Genomic DNA, 16,689 nt, shown 5'->3' with positions numbered 1-16,689 from the left:
TTTTTCTAATTGTTTCTAGAGGCACCAACTTGGCACTGAACTGGTCCCAAAGAGAAGTGAATTGGATTATTGGGGGAGGAGTTGCACTGTATGTAAGAGAGCACTATGACTGCTCTGAGCTCCAGTATGAAACTGGAGATAAGTCAGTTGAGTGTCTCTGGGTTAAGCTTAGAAGCAAGAACAATAAGAGTGATGTCCTGGTGGGTGTCTGTTACAGACCACCAGACCAGGAGGACGAGGTGGATGAGGCTTTCTTTACTCAACTAGGGAAAGTTTCCAGTTCACAAGGCCTGATTCTCATGGGAGACTTCAATCATCCTGACATCTGCTGGAAGAGCAATACAGCAGAGCACAAACAATCCAGGAAGTTTTTGGATAGTGTCGCAGACAATTTCCTGGTGCAAGTGCTGGAGCAACCAACTAGGGGCCGTGCTTTTCTTGACCTGCTGCTCACAAACAGGGAAGATTTGGTAGGGGAAGTACAAGTGGGTGGCAACCTAGGCAGCAGTGACCATGAGATGGTCGAGTTCAGGATCCTGACGAAAGGAAGAAAGGAGAGCAGCAGGATACGGACCATGGACTTCAGAAAAGCGGACTTTGACTCCCTCAGGGAACTGATGGGCAGGATTCCCTGGGAGGCTAATATGAGGGGGAAAGGAACCCAAGAGAGCTGGCTGTATTTTAAAGAGACCTTATTGAGGGCACAAGAGCAAACCATCCCGATGTGCAGAAAGAATAGCAAATATGGTAGGCGTCCAGCTTGGCTTAACAAAGATGTCCTTGGCGAACTTAAACACAAAAAAGAAGCTTACAAGAAGTGGAAGCTTGGTCAGATGACTAGGGAGGAGTATAAAAACACTGCTCGAACGTGCAGGAATGAAATCAGGAAGGCCAAAGCACAATTGGAGTTGCAGCTAGCAAGGGACGTGAAGGGGAACAAGAAGGGTTTCTACAGGCATGTTGCCAACAAGAGGAAGATTAGAGAAAGTGTGGGCCCCTTAGAGAATGAGGGAGGCGACCTAGTGACGGAGGATGTGGAGAAAGCTGAGGTACTCAATGCCTTTTTTGCCTCTGTCTTCACAGACAAGATCAGCTCCCAGACTGCTGTACTGGGTGGCACAGAATGGGAAGGAGGCGAACATCCCGCAGTGCTGAAGGAACGGGTCCAAGACTATTTAGAAGGATTGGACATTCACAAGTCCATGGGGCCGGATGCAATGCACCCGAGGGTGCTGAGGGAGTTGGCTGAGGTGATTTCAGAGCCATTGGCTATTATCTTTGAAAGCTCGTGGCAACAGGGGAGGTCCCTGAGGACTGGAAAAAAGCAAATATAGTGCCCATCTTCAAAAAAGGGAGGAAAGAGGATCCAGGGGACTACAGACCAGTCAGCCTCACCTCAATCCCTGGAAAAATCATGGAGCAGGTCCTTAAGGAATCCATTTTAAGGCACTTGGAGGAGAGGAAGGTGATCAGGAACAGTCAACACGGATTCACTAAGGGAAAGTCATGCCTGACCAACCTGATTGGCTCTGTGGATGTAGGGAAGGCGGTGGATGTGATATACCTTGACTTTAGCAAAGCTTTTGATACTGTCTCACACAGTATTCTTATCAGCAAGTTAAAGAAGTATGGGTTGGATGAATGGACTATAAAATGGATAGAGAACTGGCTAGAGCATAGGGCTCAACGAGTAGTGATCAATGGCTCCATGTCTAGCTGGCAGCCGGTCACAAGCGGAGTTCCCCAGGGGTCGGTCCTGGGGCCGATTTTGTTCAAAATCTTTATTAATGATCTGGAGGATGGGGTAGATTGCACCCTCAGCAAGTTTGCGGACGACACTAAGCTGGGGGGAGTGGTAGATACCCTGGAGGGTAGGGATAGGATACAGAGTGACCTAAACAAACTGGAGGATTGGGCCAAAAGAAATCTAATGAGGTTCAACAAGGACAAGTGCAGAGTCCTTCACTTAGGAAGGAAGAATCCCATGCACAGCTATAGACTGGGGACCGACGAGCTGGGCAGCAGCTCTGCAGAAAAGGACCTGGGGGTAACGGTGGATAAAAAGCTGGATATGAGTCAGCAGTGTGCCCTGGTTGTCAAGAAGGCTAATGGCATATTGGGCTGCATTAGGAGGGGCATTGCCAGCAGGTCACGGGAAGTGATTATTCCCCTCTATTCGGCATTGGTGAGGCCGCATTTAGAATATTGTTTCCAGTTTTGGGCCCCCCACTACAAAAAGGATGTGGACAAGTTAGAGAGAGTGCAGCGGAGGGCAACCAAAATGATTAGGGGGCTGGAGCACAAGACTTACGAGGAGAGGCTGAGGGAACTGGGCTTGTTTAGTCTGCAAAAGAGAAGATTGAGGGGGATTTGATAGCGGCCTTTAACTACCTGAAAGGGGGTTCCAGGGAGGATGGGGCTAGGCTGTTCTCGGTGGTGGCAGATGACAGAACAAGGAGCAACGGTCTCAAGTTGCAGGGCGGGAGGTCTAGGTTGGACATTAGGAAAAAGTTCTTTACTAGGAGGGTGGTGAAGCACTGGAATGGGTTACCTAGGGAGGTGGTGGAATCTCCATCCTTAGAGGTTTTTAAGCTGAGGCTTGACAAAGCCCTGGTTGGGATGATATAGCTGAGGTTAGTCCTGCTTTGAGCAGGGGGTTGGTCTAGATGACCTCCTGAGGTCCCTTCCAACTCTAATATTCTATGATTCTATGATCATAACCTGTTTGTAAAGTGATTAATTTTTTAAAAATGACTTTATTGTTTGTGTAACATGACATCCCTGGCTTGCTTGTCATGTGAGCTGTTCTTTTCTGAACTTTTCAATACATTCGTCTTATCAAGGAAAAGATTAAGTGATATCATCTACTGTTGCAATGGAAATGTGGAAACAGACCCTTGAGCTTAGAGGCATTGATGAGTAAGCAAAGGATAAAATCAATTATTTCTACATTTTATTTTGTCATTTTAAATTTACAAATGAAGAACAATATTCTGCCTTGACTTTACAGCCAGTAAGGTTGCAGTGGGTGTAAATCCACAGTCGTGCATGGTCTGTTCAGTTCTCTATTTTGGAAGGTTTTTAGGATTTTTTTAAAGCTACCACACAGAGAAAAATATAAATGCCATAATATCCCCTAAGGTGTGTGACAAGCCTGGTTATTTGCTTGTTACAGTGTCCCTCTCCTTACTGTTAAAGAAAGGGCCACAAATGCTGCTCTCTCCAAAATTTCAGTTGAAAAAGTCTGCTTGATTACTCTTTTATTCTACAAAATTTCTATTCCAAACCAAACCAAACCCCTCCTTTTTTTCTTTTCATATAAAACGGAGTCATGGACAACAAGCCTTTTTTAAACAAAGGCTATTTGTCACCCTGTTTATTGAAGTTCTACTATGCAGCTATAAACCATGCTAACTCACTGTGGCTCTGTCCGACCCTGGGGGCTGAACCGTGTATAGGTTTCTAAACCCTGTACAGTCTTTCAACTAAAGAGCAGGGTCCTTTAATTCAAGCAGTAAAGAGTTGTGCTTTTAGATGCAGAAATCAGCGGTTTGATGACCTGGATTGCTATAGGAGAGGAAATAAAAGATTTTCAAATACACAGATAAAGTAAGGGGTGTTATAATTACTTACTAATATTTCAATAATGTCAAGACAAGGAAGGAGGATTATTCAGGTGGTACAAGAGGAGTCAAGGGATGAAGTTCAGATCTAATCTACCCTTAAAAGTTTTATGATCATCGTTATATTGGTTAGAAGTGTGACTTTTACTAGTATATAGTTATGCTGGTAAAAGCCCCGGTGTAGATGCAGTTACACCAGTATTACTGTGCTTATTCTATAGCACTTTTAAACTGAGGCCTGATCTAGACTTAAAATTTAGGTTGATATAGTACCATCAGTGAGAGATGTGAAAAATCCAGCTGTGCCATTTTAACCCCATTAATGAAAGGATCTTGGTTAAATATCTGCACAATTGTTCAACAAACAAGATCCAAGAGTAATTTCTTACGTGCCAATAAGATTTCTTATAGTGCCATTACATGCCATCCCAGACAGTGAATATTAAATCCTTCCTGCAGCAGACACACAGGAAACAAACAAACAAAAACTAAAGGAGTGTCATTGTTTACCTTCAATGAGATAATACAACCAAATACTGCAATACACAGAACTTCAGCCCAGATTTTAAAAGATATTTTGGTATTGTTGCACTCAGCCTTGCAAAGACTAACTGATTTAGGAACCTAAGACTGATATTCAAAAATGACATAGGTACTTAGGAGCCTATATCCCACTGTCAGTGGAATTTTGGTTCTTAAGTGACTAAATTCCCTTGAAAATGAGATTTAGGCCTTGCAATGCTAAGTGCAATAGTTATCTAAGTACTTATCTAAGTACTTTAAAAAAATCTAGGCCCTCTTGAACAATGAAATAAGGATATCCAGCCAGGTACCAGAGGATTAGTAGTGAATGGGACTGAAAGCAACCTAACTGGTAGATAAGTTATTCTTCTCCTTCATCCCTATTATGCCAACCCAGACAATGACAGATGCAAAAATATCCTCCTTCAAAACAGACATTGAGAGGGCACCGAGGGAAAAACTAGATACCACTGACTCCTTCAAACACATCAAAAGCCTATGCCAACAAAGAAAGATTTGAGAAGCCCTGGAAGGGCGACTTGTTTCTTTTTGTGCCTATTAGTGGGGATCAGCGGGAAAATGGCAGCAGCCTCAGAGCGGGAGGGGAACAGGATGTAATACCTTTTGCCAAGCAATGTGAGAAGCTAGTACATTTATGGATGTTTGGGCTATTTTTATGTACTAGCCATTGCCTGGGTAGCCCTTAATTGTTTTCAGACTGAAAGCCTACTTGAATGTGACTTGAAAAGCTATCAATGACTCTGCTGAGAAAACCGTCACAGCATCAGTAATAGATGCCATGGCAGTGTGAAGATTACTGTGCTTGTTTTACTGGACCCTGCCAAGGTACCTTAGGCTCTACTTAAGGGTTGGTCTACACACAATTTTTGTACCCATTGAACTATTTTATTTATGGATGCATTTTCTTTTAACTGAAATAGCTGAAGTGGTACAACCTCTAGAGTGGATGCTCTTATAATGGTATAAAAGTGCTTATACTGTTAGGACAGAAGCACAGGATCAAAAGGAATGCTCAGATTAGTGTGACAAATGAACCAATCAGCAAAGTTCGCTTAGAGCCACTCAGAAACCAGGAATCCTGCCCAATCAGGAACACTGGAATCTTCACACTTAAGCTGGGTGGGTTAGTTCTCACTTAGATTCTCCTGGGGAAAATATAAGATGTGGCTCTCTAAAGCAGCAGTTTGGGTCATTGACAATGAGGAGAAGGGTCGTGAGAAGACCACTCCGTGAAGGAAGACACAGGAACAACTGTCAGAAGGAGACCCCGCCTGAGAGCACCGTGACAGAGCTGCCGCCTGAGAGCACTGTCAACCGCCAAGCACAGCTGAGAATCTGTTCATGGCCAGCGCTTGGAGCAGCAGGGCAAGATGAGCCACTGAAACAGCATTGGTTGGGTCCATCTGAGTGACGTCATCCTTGATTTGCTAATCACATCGTGAGTGACCAAGTCACCAATAGTAGTGCTGAGTAAACGTGCGCCTTGACTGTATGCGTCAGGCTAATTCAGGCCCTGTGCTCTGACAAAGCCTTGGGTAGCACTACTTGCTTAAGCACGAAATCCTCGATGAGCCTCGCACCAGGACACGTAAGAATAATGACAAACGTGTTACACAGCACATATTCACTATAGGCGTTGCGCGTCCTGGGGTATATCCTTTCATTTTGAGACAATATAGGTATATCTGAATTTACATATGCATTAATCAACTGAAGCTTGATGGCGAGTCATTAATTTAAAATCAGTGGTATGTTTTCTTTACACGGATTACAGAAGCGGGGTTGACTGGGTCAATACCAACAATAGATGTGGATAGCCTCCTGCAATCCTAAATTATGTTCTAAAAATCATTACATTAATTAAAGTGATTATTCCTGGAACATTTCTTGGTGAGCCAGCCAGGAGGATGGCTAATTGACTCAATTTGCCTCGATTGGTGGTGCAGTGTAAAGAACAGTTTGAGGTGAACAGTATATGTACATTGACCTAAAAACGTGAATGTCAAGATCACACTTGGGAGTGGGAAAATAGATCTGAGCTTAAGGCCACACCTAGGTGTGGGAGAGTCTGATCTTGAGATTACACGACCAGTGAAAAGGGGTCTTTGTCTGTGTTAAGGTCTCAAGACCACATTTGGGAGTGGGAGAATACATTACATGACCAGTGGGAGGAGTCTTGGGACAGGGAGGTTGGGAAAGGAAGGATATTATCTCTGTGTAAGTGATTGGTAGGGCAGGGGAGGTGTCCACATGTAGTAAGGCCAACTACACATCCTATCAATACAGGGGAAGACCCATTTCACTATGGTAATATCCAGTGCTAAGATGGGGAACAGAAGGTAGTTCCTTGATAGCGAGAGAGAGAGGGAGAAAAAGCTCACAGAGTGCCAGTAGGAGCACTCTTTCTCTTCAAGGATACGGTATTGCCAGTACATTATAGGTTGCCACAGCACCAGAAGAATACTATTTTGAATGAGAGATACACAACTTCTAAGAGAGAAAAAGGTGTTGTGAATATACATAAAATCTCTGGGGGATATATTGCATACAGTGGGGGTAATGGGAGTATACTCCACTGTGATTGTGCAGTGGAAAATTCAGGTAACAACCCTGATTCAGAAGGAATGAACCTGATGGTGGAAGGAAAAAGGGTTGATCTTACAGGAGCAGAGAAGCAAAGGAGAGGAGAGAGCCTGTTCGCACAGAACAACAGATGGAGCTAAATAAAAATCTAATTGAGCAGTGTTCATTCTGTTTGTAAATTCAAGGGTAACCTTTGGGACTTATAAATGTTTGAAGGGGACCAAACATTTGAAGCCTTTTGTGATATTTGGAGACAGTTGTAAAAGGAAAATGGAAAAACTAGCATTTTTATATGGTTTATAGATGTTGGGTAGTGGATTACAACAGGAGATAAAGAAAAAGGAAATGATTATTAGAGGGTTAAAACTCAATTGGAACAGCAGATTATGGAATTTGATAAGGGGATTGCAACAAATGCTACGCTGTCTGCTCAATTATTGAATACTCAAATCAAACAAATCAAATAAATCAGAAATTAAACGAGGCTCAGTTGGAAGTGGCTAAGGTATCAGAGGAGAACAAACCACTGAGAAAACAGTTAGAAGATGTGCAAGTGGCCACCTGAGAAATGATTAAAGCTATGAAGAAAGAAAAGTGCTCTGGTGAACCGTATGTGCTGTCAAGAAGAAATCCAAGCTTTGAAAGATCGCTTGAGCTGCAAACAGGAGATTGTGGCTGATCAGAGTACACAATCAGAGGAGGAAGAACTGATGATGGATTATTCTAATGAGACTTGAGTTAAAATGTCCTCTGGCCTCTGTAGTACCAATGATTCAAACCGACTCCAAGTCATATCCAACACCGATGGAACAGATTTGGCCCCAAGCACCAATAACCACAACAATAATATCACATAGACAACAGTGACCTCTCAAGACTCGTCAGGAGATCTCTCCCTATGGCCCAGTTATTGGGAAAAGTATGGGACCGCTTAACTGCAAAACTGTACTCATTGGCTTGACCATCTGAGCATGTTAAATAACATCGGTAATCAGGATGTGGTTATGCTCTTGAGAGAAACCATGCAACCTTATGATTTCAATGCGCTCCTCAATGATGTGAAGACTGCTAGTACTCTGAATATGGGAAGGATGTATGAAAAAATGTATAGGATGTTCTATTCACACAAGAATATAGTGGGCAAGTTCTACTTGGACCAACAGAAACCAGTCGAAAGTCCAGATGTCTGGCAAGAAAACGTCTATTATACTGGATGGCTGGATAGGAGGGGTATCATGCTATGATACAATTGAATTTAAAAAGATCTTGTTACAAGGAATATCACCCATATAAAAAATGCATTCCCTAATTCTATACTGAAGAAAAAGGTTACTGCTGTAAAAGACTCTCAAAATTATATGGGGAAGAAGAAAAGTGGAAAAGAGAGTGTGTTTAGGAAGAATATGTAAGACTATAGAGATATGAAGATCCTCAGCAAATGCATGCAGTCCCAGTGAATTAACTATTAAAAAGATTGTCAGATTATGAGAAAAGGATGCTTCTAGTCAGGGGAGAGGCCAATCTGGCCCACTTCCTTTGTCCAACTGATTAGTGAGAATAACTTCCATGTCTCATCCAACACATCTAGGAGAAATGGAGACAGGAGACGTGGTAGTCATAAAAGAACTACATGAAGTGATAAAAAGTAACAATGATCAACAGTGGGAAAAAATAAGGAGTAAGGATCTAGTGATTAAAAGATTACAGGTAGCATGGGAAAAGAAAGATGTTGTGATAAGAAAACTAACCCAATTAATAAAAGGAACTCTGCTGACAGTCATACAAAAAAGGGAAAATGATTAAGAAAAAGGAAGGTGGTGTAACTGAAGAGATTGTTGTAAAATCTGAGGAGGCAAAACGTAACCCAATCAGGATAATAATCTCTCCGCATTGGGAATATAAAGGGGTCAGGAAGAAAACCAGTTCTCCAGGAAAAGCTGTTAAGTTGCAATATGATCAGTGGGGGTGACTGGAGATTTTATTAGAATTGAAAGGAGCCTACAATATCATAGAGCAATGAATGTTATTGGACACTGGAGCAACAGTGTCCATAATCTGTAATCGAGCGAACCCAGAGGCCAATAAGACATTGATCAAAGAACATTGAAGTCTGCAGGGCTTTAATGGAAAAACTAGCAGAACCCCCTTCACTGTTCCTATTAAGTGCTATTTAGGAGAAACTATGGTGGAGAATTCCTTTGGAATCCAACCCTTGGAAAATCAGAGAATTTTAGGAATGGCTGTAATTCACAAGGCAAACGTCACCATTGATATCCCTAATATGCAATTGATATTTAACAAAGGAAATGAAGAGGGACAGGTGATTCTGCTAGCTTTAGCGTATCTGCCGTTAAAGCTCCAAAGGACATTGCAATGCCACAGTGGAATGAGGAGATTCGGAAGATTACAGATAAATATCCACGGGTGTTTGCAAAGAATAAACTTGAATGTGGTAGGGTGAACCAAGAAATACTTGTGGAAGGTCCAAATCCAACTCCACTATTGTGGAGCAGGGAATTTTAGTGGAGACGGTGAGCCCTGGTAACAGTCCTATCTGGCCAGTGTTAAAGTTAGATCAGAAAACCTGGAGAATGACAGTAGACTAGACATTTGAATAAGATCATACTGAAAATGGCACCTGTAGTAGCTAAGTTCAATGAAATGATGATAACAACTGGAGCAAATTGGCTCAGCGTCTTGGATATTTCTAATGCTTTCTTCAGTATCCATCTGGCCTAAAAAACTTGGAACAAATTTGTCTTTACTTTCAAAAAGAAACAGCTAACATTCACGAGACTTCCAAAGGTATTTCACAACTCCCCTACAATATGCTACAAGATTGTGTCACAAATGTGCGAGCAGGTAGAAGGGAGCCATCAAGTGATGCCAGAGTGGAATGAGGAGATCCGGAAGATTACAGGTAAATATCTGATAAATGATAATATCTGATAAATGATTACAGATAAATGTAGATGACATCTGAATAGCCACATATACCAAAGAAGAAAATTTGCAGTTGTTGGACTGAACGTTGCAAAAGATTCAGAGTACAAGATTCATAATTAACCCTGCAAAGGCACAGCTATGCAGACAAGGGGTTACTTACCTGGGAGTAACGGTAGGTAGAGACAGTCGAAAACTGGACGCCGAAAGGGTTAAATTGATATGTAAATTACCAGCACCCTAGTGTGGTCAGCCTTGAGATCTGTATTTGGCTTAATCGGATTTTGCCAAGACTTTATAGAAAACTATGCAGTGATAATGAGGCCTTTATACCAACTATTACAAAAGGAAAGAATCTGGCATTGGACTCCAGAATGTGATTTGGCATTGAAACAATTGAAGGAAGCTTTGATGTCTGCACCTGTGTTAGCATACCCAGAGAATGGGAAACCATTTTACCTACAAATAGGGAAAATCCATACAGGAATAAGTGCAGTTCTCTTACAAGGGAAAGGGAACGGTAGAAGACCCATAGCATATGAATCTAAAAGCTTATCACCAGTGGAACAAAGGGTTAGCCCATGTGAATGAGAGGTCCTAGCAGTAGTCTGGTGTATCAAACAGTGGGAATACATCGTAGGAATGGCTCTATTAGTTATCCAGACACCCCACACTCCGCAGAAATATGTCGTGACAGGAAAAATTAATGACGGATGAATTTCCAATTCATGCCTTGCAAAATGGACATAGGCATTAGCCAACTGCAACATATCAATAGAAAAGAAGGACATGCTTATCCTTCCCTATAGTTTAATAACAATGGGAGCGGATCATGAATGCCCTCACCCTTACCATGATTCCAGCATCGGAAGCCCCCTTTGTGCAGGGAAAATCCATCGATCAAGCTATCCAAGAGGGGATGACCACATGGTTTGTTGATGGTAGCTGTTATTATAAGGATCGTAAACCTAAGACAAGCTATGTCGCTATACAAATTACAGACAAAAAAGTGATACAAGGTACAATGAGTGTGCACTCTGCACAAGCAGCTGAAGTGGTGGCCATAGCCGCTGTACTAGGTGAGGAGGATTTGAAGGAAGATAATGATCTGTTCTGATTCTGATTTCATGGTCAGATCCCTTTTAGATTGAATGTCCATCTGGCAGCAAAGAGGCATGCAACAGCTTATGGAAAATCATGGTGCACCGTAGGTATTTGGAATATGTATGGACTACTGCAATGCAAAGAAAAGGAAGTACATTTATCACCAAAGCCAGAGCACATCAGAAATCTAGTAGCCAACTGGGTATGTGGAATAACCGAGTAGATAAACTGGCAAAGGAAGCTGCTGTCTTAGGGCCTGAATGATGTTGGAGGAAGGCACAGGATATAGTCAGTGAAGTTTGAACCAAACAAGAAGATGTGCAGTTAGATTTGACCCAGCTCCAGAATATGGACCAAGAAATAACCCAATTGGTCCAGGATAGAGAATATAAAGGGTATGATATTACTGTAAATTCCGATGATTTAGTGTTGGCTACAAAAAGGGACAATCCAAACAATATTCCTGTGATTGTAGTCCTGACCATCCTTTCTTAAGAACTTATAAGGATAGCTCATGATCAGGCTCATTATGGAAGGGATAAAACCATTGAAAGAATCCTGAATACTGGATGGTGAACCAGTATCACCAAGGAGGTAACATCATATATTCAGAATTGCATAGCCTTTTGTTAACACAGATACACACATAATTAAAGGACTTTTGGGTCAAGCACCTGTCCAGGGGCCTTGGAGAAGGCTGCAGAGAGATTATATTGGGCCTTTACCAAGAACATCTGCAGGGCACCAGTATTGTCTAGTAGTAGTTGAAGGATTCACCAAAAGGGTAGAAGCATTTCCCACTACGAAGAACACAGCTGCCATCCCAGCTAAAATCTTACTTGAAGAAGTCTTTTCTAGATTTGAGCTCCCTGACATTATTGATTCAGATAGAGATCCACATTTCATAGGCAATATAGTCAAACAGCTATGCATTCCCTGAATATAAAACAATGATTACATATCATCGAACAGCCCCAGTCACTCGGTCAGGTTGAAAGAACCAATCGCACTATCAAGACTGCTCTAACAAAGATAACAAAATCTCATGGAAAGGATCGGGACAAAAAAAATTACCTTAGTACTCATGGCCATACATGCGACAACAGCCAGTCACGGTTTTTCTCCATTTGAAGTAATGATGGGTAGAAGAATCAGGACCCTGAGGTTTGGTGGATGGGTGAGGTTCCTTCCTCTGGATATCAACCCACCATCACTACTGATGCATGGATGTGGAAAATGCTGTTTACCACAGGAGAAATTCAGCGCCAAGTCATGATAATATGAGAACTATAGAGGAAAGGCTAGGCTGAAATCTGCATATTAAGGAATGGAACGTGGGCGACAAGGTCTTATACCAACAGTTCCAAGAACATCAGACAGCTCTCAGTGAGAAATGGGTAGGTTCAGTAAACATTAAAGACAAGTTTAGTCTGACAGTCTACTTGATCAGAATCCCAGGACCAAAGAGAGATGTTAACAAGTGGTTCCATTCTAGCCAACTAACGGCTTAGAAGGGAACTTATTTAAAGGGAAGTGTGAGGTAAAAATAGGATAAAGTCAATGTATATGGCTTAATTTGAAAGGAGAACTTAATTCTTTTTTCTGTGTGTGTGTTATGTTTGGATTTCTTGCTATATGATGGTCATTTTAGAAACGTGTCGTCAATGGGAGCATATGAAGTTCCTTTGGGAATGTCCACCAGATTCAAATATGGGAGATTTATTCGGACATGGACAATGTTTTTCTATATTAGTTTATGAATTATATAAGGATATTAAAAGTTATTATATAACGGAGACCTGGTCCTGGGAAAGCTTCTTAACTGTGTACACACCTAACTCAGAACGAGAAAAGAAAAGAGTGATAATGTATACAGATTCAGAAAGACCACTTAAGAGGGTATCAGATAATATGGGATGTAAAAATTGGAGAAAACTGTCTCCCTGTAAGTTAGTAAACTCCCATGATTTTGTAGATAATAGTGTGTATTTGGTGTCCAATTTAACTACTAAACGAGTTAAGACAGGAAATACAACATTAATGCTTAAGGTGACGTTGGACCATCATCAAGACAATGTTTCAGTAATTATACATGCCCATAATGAACAAACGATCACAGATAGCATGGTGCTATCTGTACCATACATGTACAAGGTGTATTTACCCACAAAGAGAAACTGTAGAGCAATATTTATGTGGAACATGGAAAGGGGTGAATGTTACTTCCATCTGTACCTTAACCCTAATTTGGGATATGCAAGACCACCATGCTGGGGATTGGGTGGTAAGTAGTGAGAATGGACTGCAAGTACACAGGTGGGCAGCTATCACCATAAAACCATCAAGTTCACGGGACTCATAGTGGTAAATCAAAGAATTAAACAATTGTTGCTGATAGACCCCCAGTATTCAGTGAAGCAGGTTGAATTGAAATTACAAAAAAGTGTGTCTAAAATCCAGGCAAAATGTCATTCTTTTATTAAAGAAATTATGAAGGAATGGTATCGGTGAGTAAATGCCATGTTGAAAGAGGCTCCTCAAGGTGAAGTAAAAAGAGGGGTAGCTGGTAAGGTGCTAGGAGGAATTGGTGTGGATTTGGGCATACTAAATACTGTCAATGTTGAAGTAGTAAGGAATAAACTAGAAAAAATGGGTCAAGAACTAAGCCAATTAGGGGTTCCAATATCAAGATCAGTTGTGGGTCTGGAGGGAAGTGTTAGAAAAGATTAGACGTATTACCACGATGGTTCTAACTGCAGTTAAATATCAGTGATGTTATCCTTCAAGTTATCGATACTCTACAGGGAAATATCTCATTAGCATTAGTATGCCAACAAGCTCAAGCTTGGATCTTGACCACTAACCAAAATATTTTCCAAGAAGGATTCAATGGAGTAATTCCGACAGAAATAAGAATGCATATAGGTTCTCATGCAAATGCGTTTGAACTTAAACACATTGCATGGTGGAAGCTAATTGATTTTGGGAATGATTACATACGTAATGATATAACTGTATTAGTGTTAACTGTAAAACAGTTAAGTAAGGGAACTGAAAGATGGATATATCCATTAATGCATTCGGGAGTAATTGTAAATCATACATTGATGCATTGATGCTACCTACTGAATTGGAAAGTTGGGTTCAAAAGGTCCAAGGTGAATACCAGATTGTAAACTTAGATCCATGTGTGCAAGAACAGGGATTGGATTTCACCTGTGAAGGTGAACTTGGAATGCCGAGACATGTATGCTTGAACTTGGATAACGGCAAATGCCATTACGATTTAAAACTGTTGGTGGAGCATAGTCTTTGTTGGTAGAATCTAATGAGCATTGTGTATGTATTAGGAGTTTATGTAATAAGTTTGCAGTTAATGATTTTTACAATGTAGTACATAATGAATCAATCTCAGTTTGTGTCAAGTGCTTTCAGTTAAGGACTGCGATATAGATTATGAACTAAAGGAATTAGAAACAAAGAAGAGTCAAATGGTTTTTAGTAAGAACACTGATTGAGCCAATCTGATTGGGAGTAAACATTAATGCTCTAAGGGAGTTATCCCATTGCCCTGAAATGTTAGTACGTTTAAAGGAAACTGCAGAAAAGGGTAAAGAACAGCAAGTCATCATGCAGTTGGTGTTATCCAAAGGATGTTAAATCGCATTAAATTGATAAAACAGGGTTACTTACCAGTAACTGTTGTTCTTCGAGATGTGTTGCTCATATCCATTCCAATTTAGGTGTGTGCGTGCCCTGTGCACAGATTCCCGGAACCTTTTTCCCTAGCAAGCCCCGCAGGGCCAGCTCAGGCGCCCCCTGGAGTGCCGCGCTCATGTCGCGGTATAAAGGGCGCTGCTGACCCCGCGGGCCCCCAGTCCCTTCTTTCTGCCGACTCTGACAGCGGGGCTGGGGGGTGGGTTTGGAATGGATATGAGCAACACATCTCGAAGAACAACAGTTACTGGTAAGTAACCTTGTTTTCTCTCTTCGAGTGGTTGCTCATATGCATTCCAATTTAGGTGATTGAGTAGCCATACCCTTGGAGGCGGGTAGGAGTCACTGACGAGCGGCTCTACTCAGCACAGCCCTGCCCACCGCTGCGTCTTCTCTCGCCTGTTGAACAATGGCGTAGTGAGTCGTGAATGTATGAACTGACGACCAGGTGGCTGCTCTACAGATATCCTGCAGTGGCACGTTCTGCAGGAAGGCTGCCGATGAGGCCTGAGCCCTGGTCGAATGTGCCGTTATCACCCCAGGTAGTGGCACTTTCGCTTGCTCGTAACAGAGCTTAATACATGACGTGATCCAAGAGGAGATTCGCTGGGTGGAGACCGGGGAGCCTTTCATCCGATCAGCCACCGCTACAAACAGCTGTGTCGATTTGCGGAAGGGTCTGGTTCTCTCCACGTAGTGTGCCAGAGCCCGCCTGACATCCAACGAATGCCATCTCCGTTCCTCAGCCGAGCCGTGTGGTTTCGGGAAAAACACAGGGAAGAAAATATCTTGGTTACAGTGGAATTGGGACACCACCTTGGGAAGGAAGGCCGGGTGGAGCCTCATCCTGACCTTATCCTTGTAAAAAACAGTATGGGGGGCTCCGAAGTTAGTGCTCTCAACTCAGAGACCCTCCTGGCTGAGGTGATGGCCACCAGGAATGCTACCTTCCAGGAGAGGAGTAGCAGGGAGCATGTCGCCATGGGCTCAAAGGGGGGTCCTGTCAACATGGTGAGGACCAAGTTTAAATCCCGGGGGGACAGGGTCTCGAACCTGTGGAAACACTCTCCCCACACCTTTCAGAAATCTAACTGACATGGGGTGGGAAAACAGCGACCGCCCCTCCATTGGCTGGTGAAAAGCCAAAATAGCCGCCAGGTGCACCTTCAAAGAGGCCAAGGCCAGGCCTTGGAGTTTAAGACCTAGAAAGTGTTGCAACGCAGTACCTAATATGTCCACCTCTCGCCCCCACCTACCCACCTGGTGCATCAGTAAAACCTCGACCTGACCTTATTAGGCCATTAGCTCACTCCTGCTGAAACTGACCTTACTAGGCAATTTCCTCGCTCCTCCTGAAACTGACCAGGTGACTGGGCGCAGCTGTCTACCTGACTGAAAGCACAGCCACCCTAACAGTCGGCTCACCTCCCAGCCAAAGGTTTGCCCTGATTCAAATGTCTCCCCTCCAATTAGGAGTAACCTTGGCCACCTGAAGTGATTAGTATAAAGCCGGGGCACGCCCCAGGCTCCAGAGAGAGAACTCACCGTCTGCTAGACCCACCAGCTGCCCTGTTTTTTCCCTCTCCCACGCTGGACTCCGAGCCTGAACCTGTAAGCCTGCTCGGTGTTGCTGTTTTTGCTTCAGGGTGTCATGTTGCAACTCTTCCTGCTGGGACTGGTGAGATCCTAACCCTCTCTCTCTTTTAGTTTCTGTTTTAAACCTGCTCTGAAAGCAGAAGCCGCCCCCCCCCCCCCATTGCTAACCCTCTCTCTCTTTCAGTTTCTGTTTAAACCTGCCCTGAAAGCAGAAGCTGCCCCCCCCATTGCTAACCCTCTAAACCTGCTCTGAAAGCAGCCGCCCCCCCCATTGCTAACCCTCTCTCTCTTTTAGTCTCTGTTTTAAACCCCGTGTGCCCCTTGCAGTTAACTGCCCGTGTGACCCCCCCCCCTTTCTGTGCCCTGTGATTAACTCATTGTCTGTGAAATCTCTATGTGAAAGCATTCCCTCGTGTAGTTAACTGCTTCTGCCTCAGTGCTTTTCAGTTAACAGTTTGTGTAACCCCTTTCCGTTTCCTACAACCAAGTGTAACCCCTTTCTGTTTCCTACCAGCAACTAGTTGTCTGTGTAACATAGTGGTAAGTGTCCTGTCTGCCATGTGGGAGACCAGGGTTTGAT

The sequence above is a fragment of the Emydura macquarii genome, unplaced genomic scaffold, assembly GCF_026122565.2.
Source record: "Emydura macquarii macquarii isolate MOO-44397 ecotype Brisbane River unplaced genomic scaffold, CSIRO-AGI_Emac_v2 contig_2897, whole genome shotgun sequence".
NCBI classification, from domain to species: domain Eukaryota; kingdom Metazoa; phylum Chordata; order Testudines; family Chelidae; genus Emydura; species Emydura macquarii.
This window is presented reverse-complemented; position numbering follows the sequence as displayed.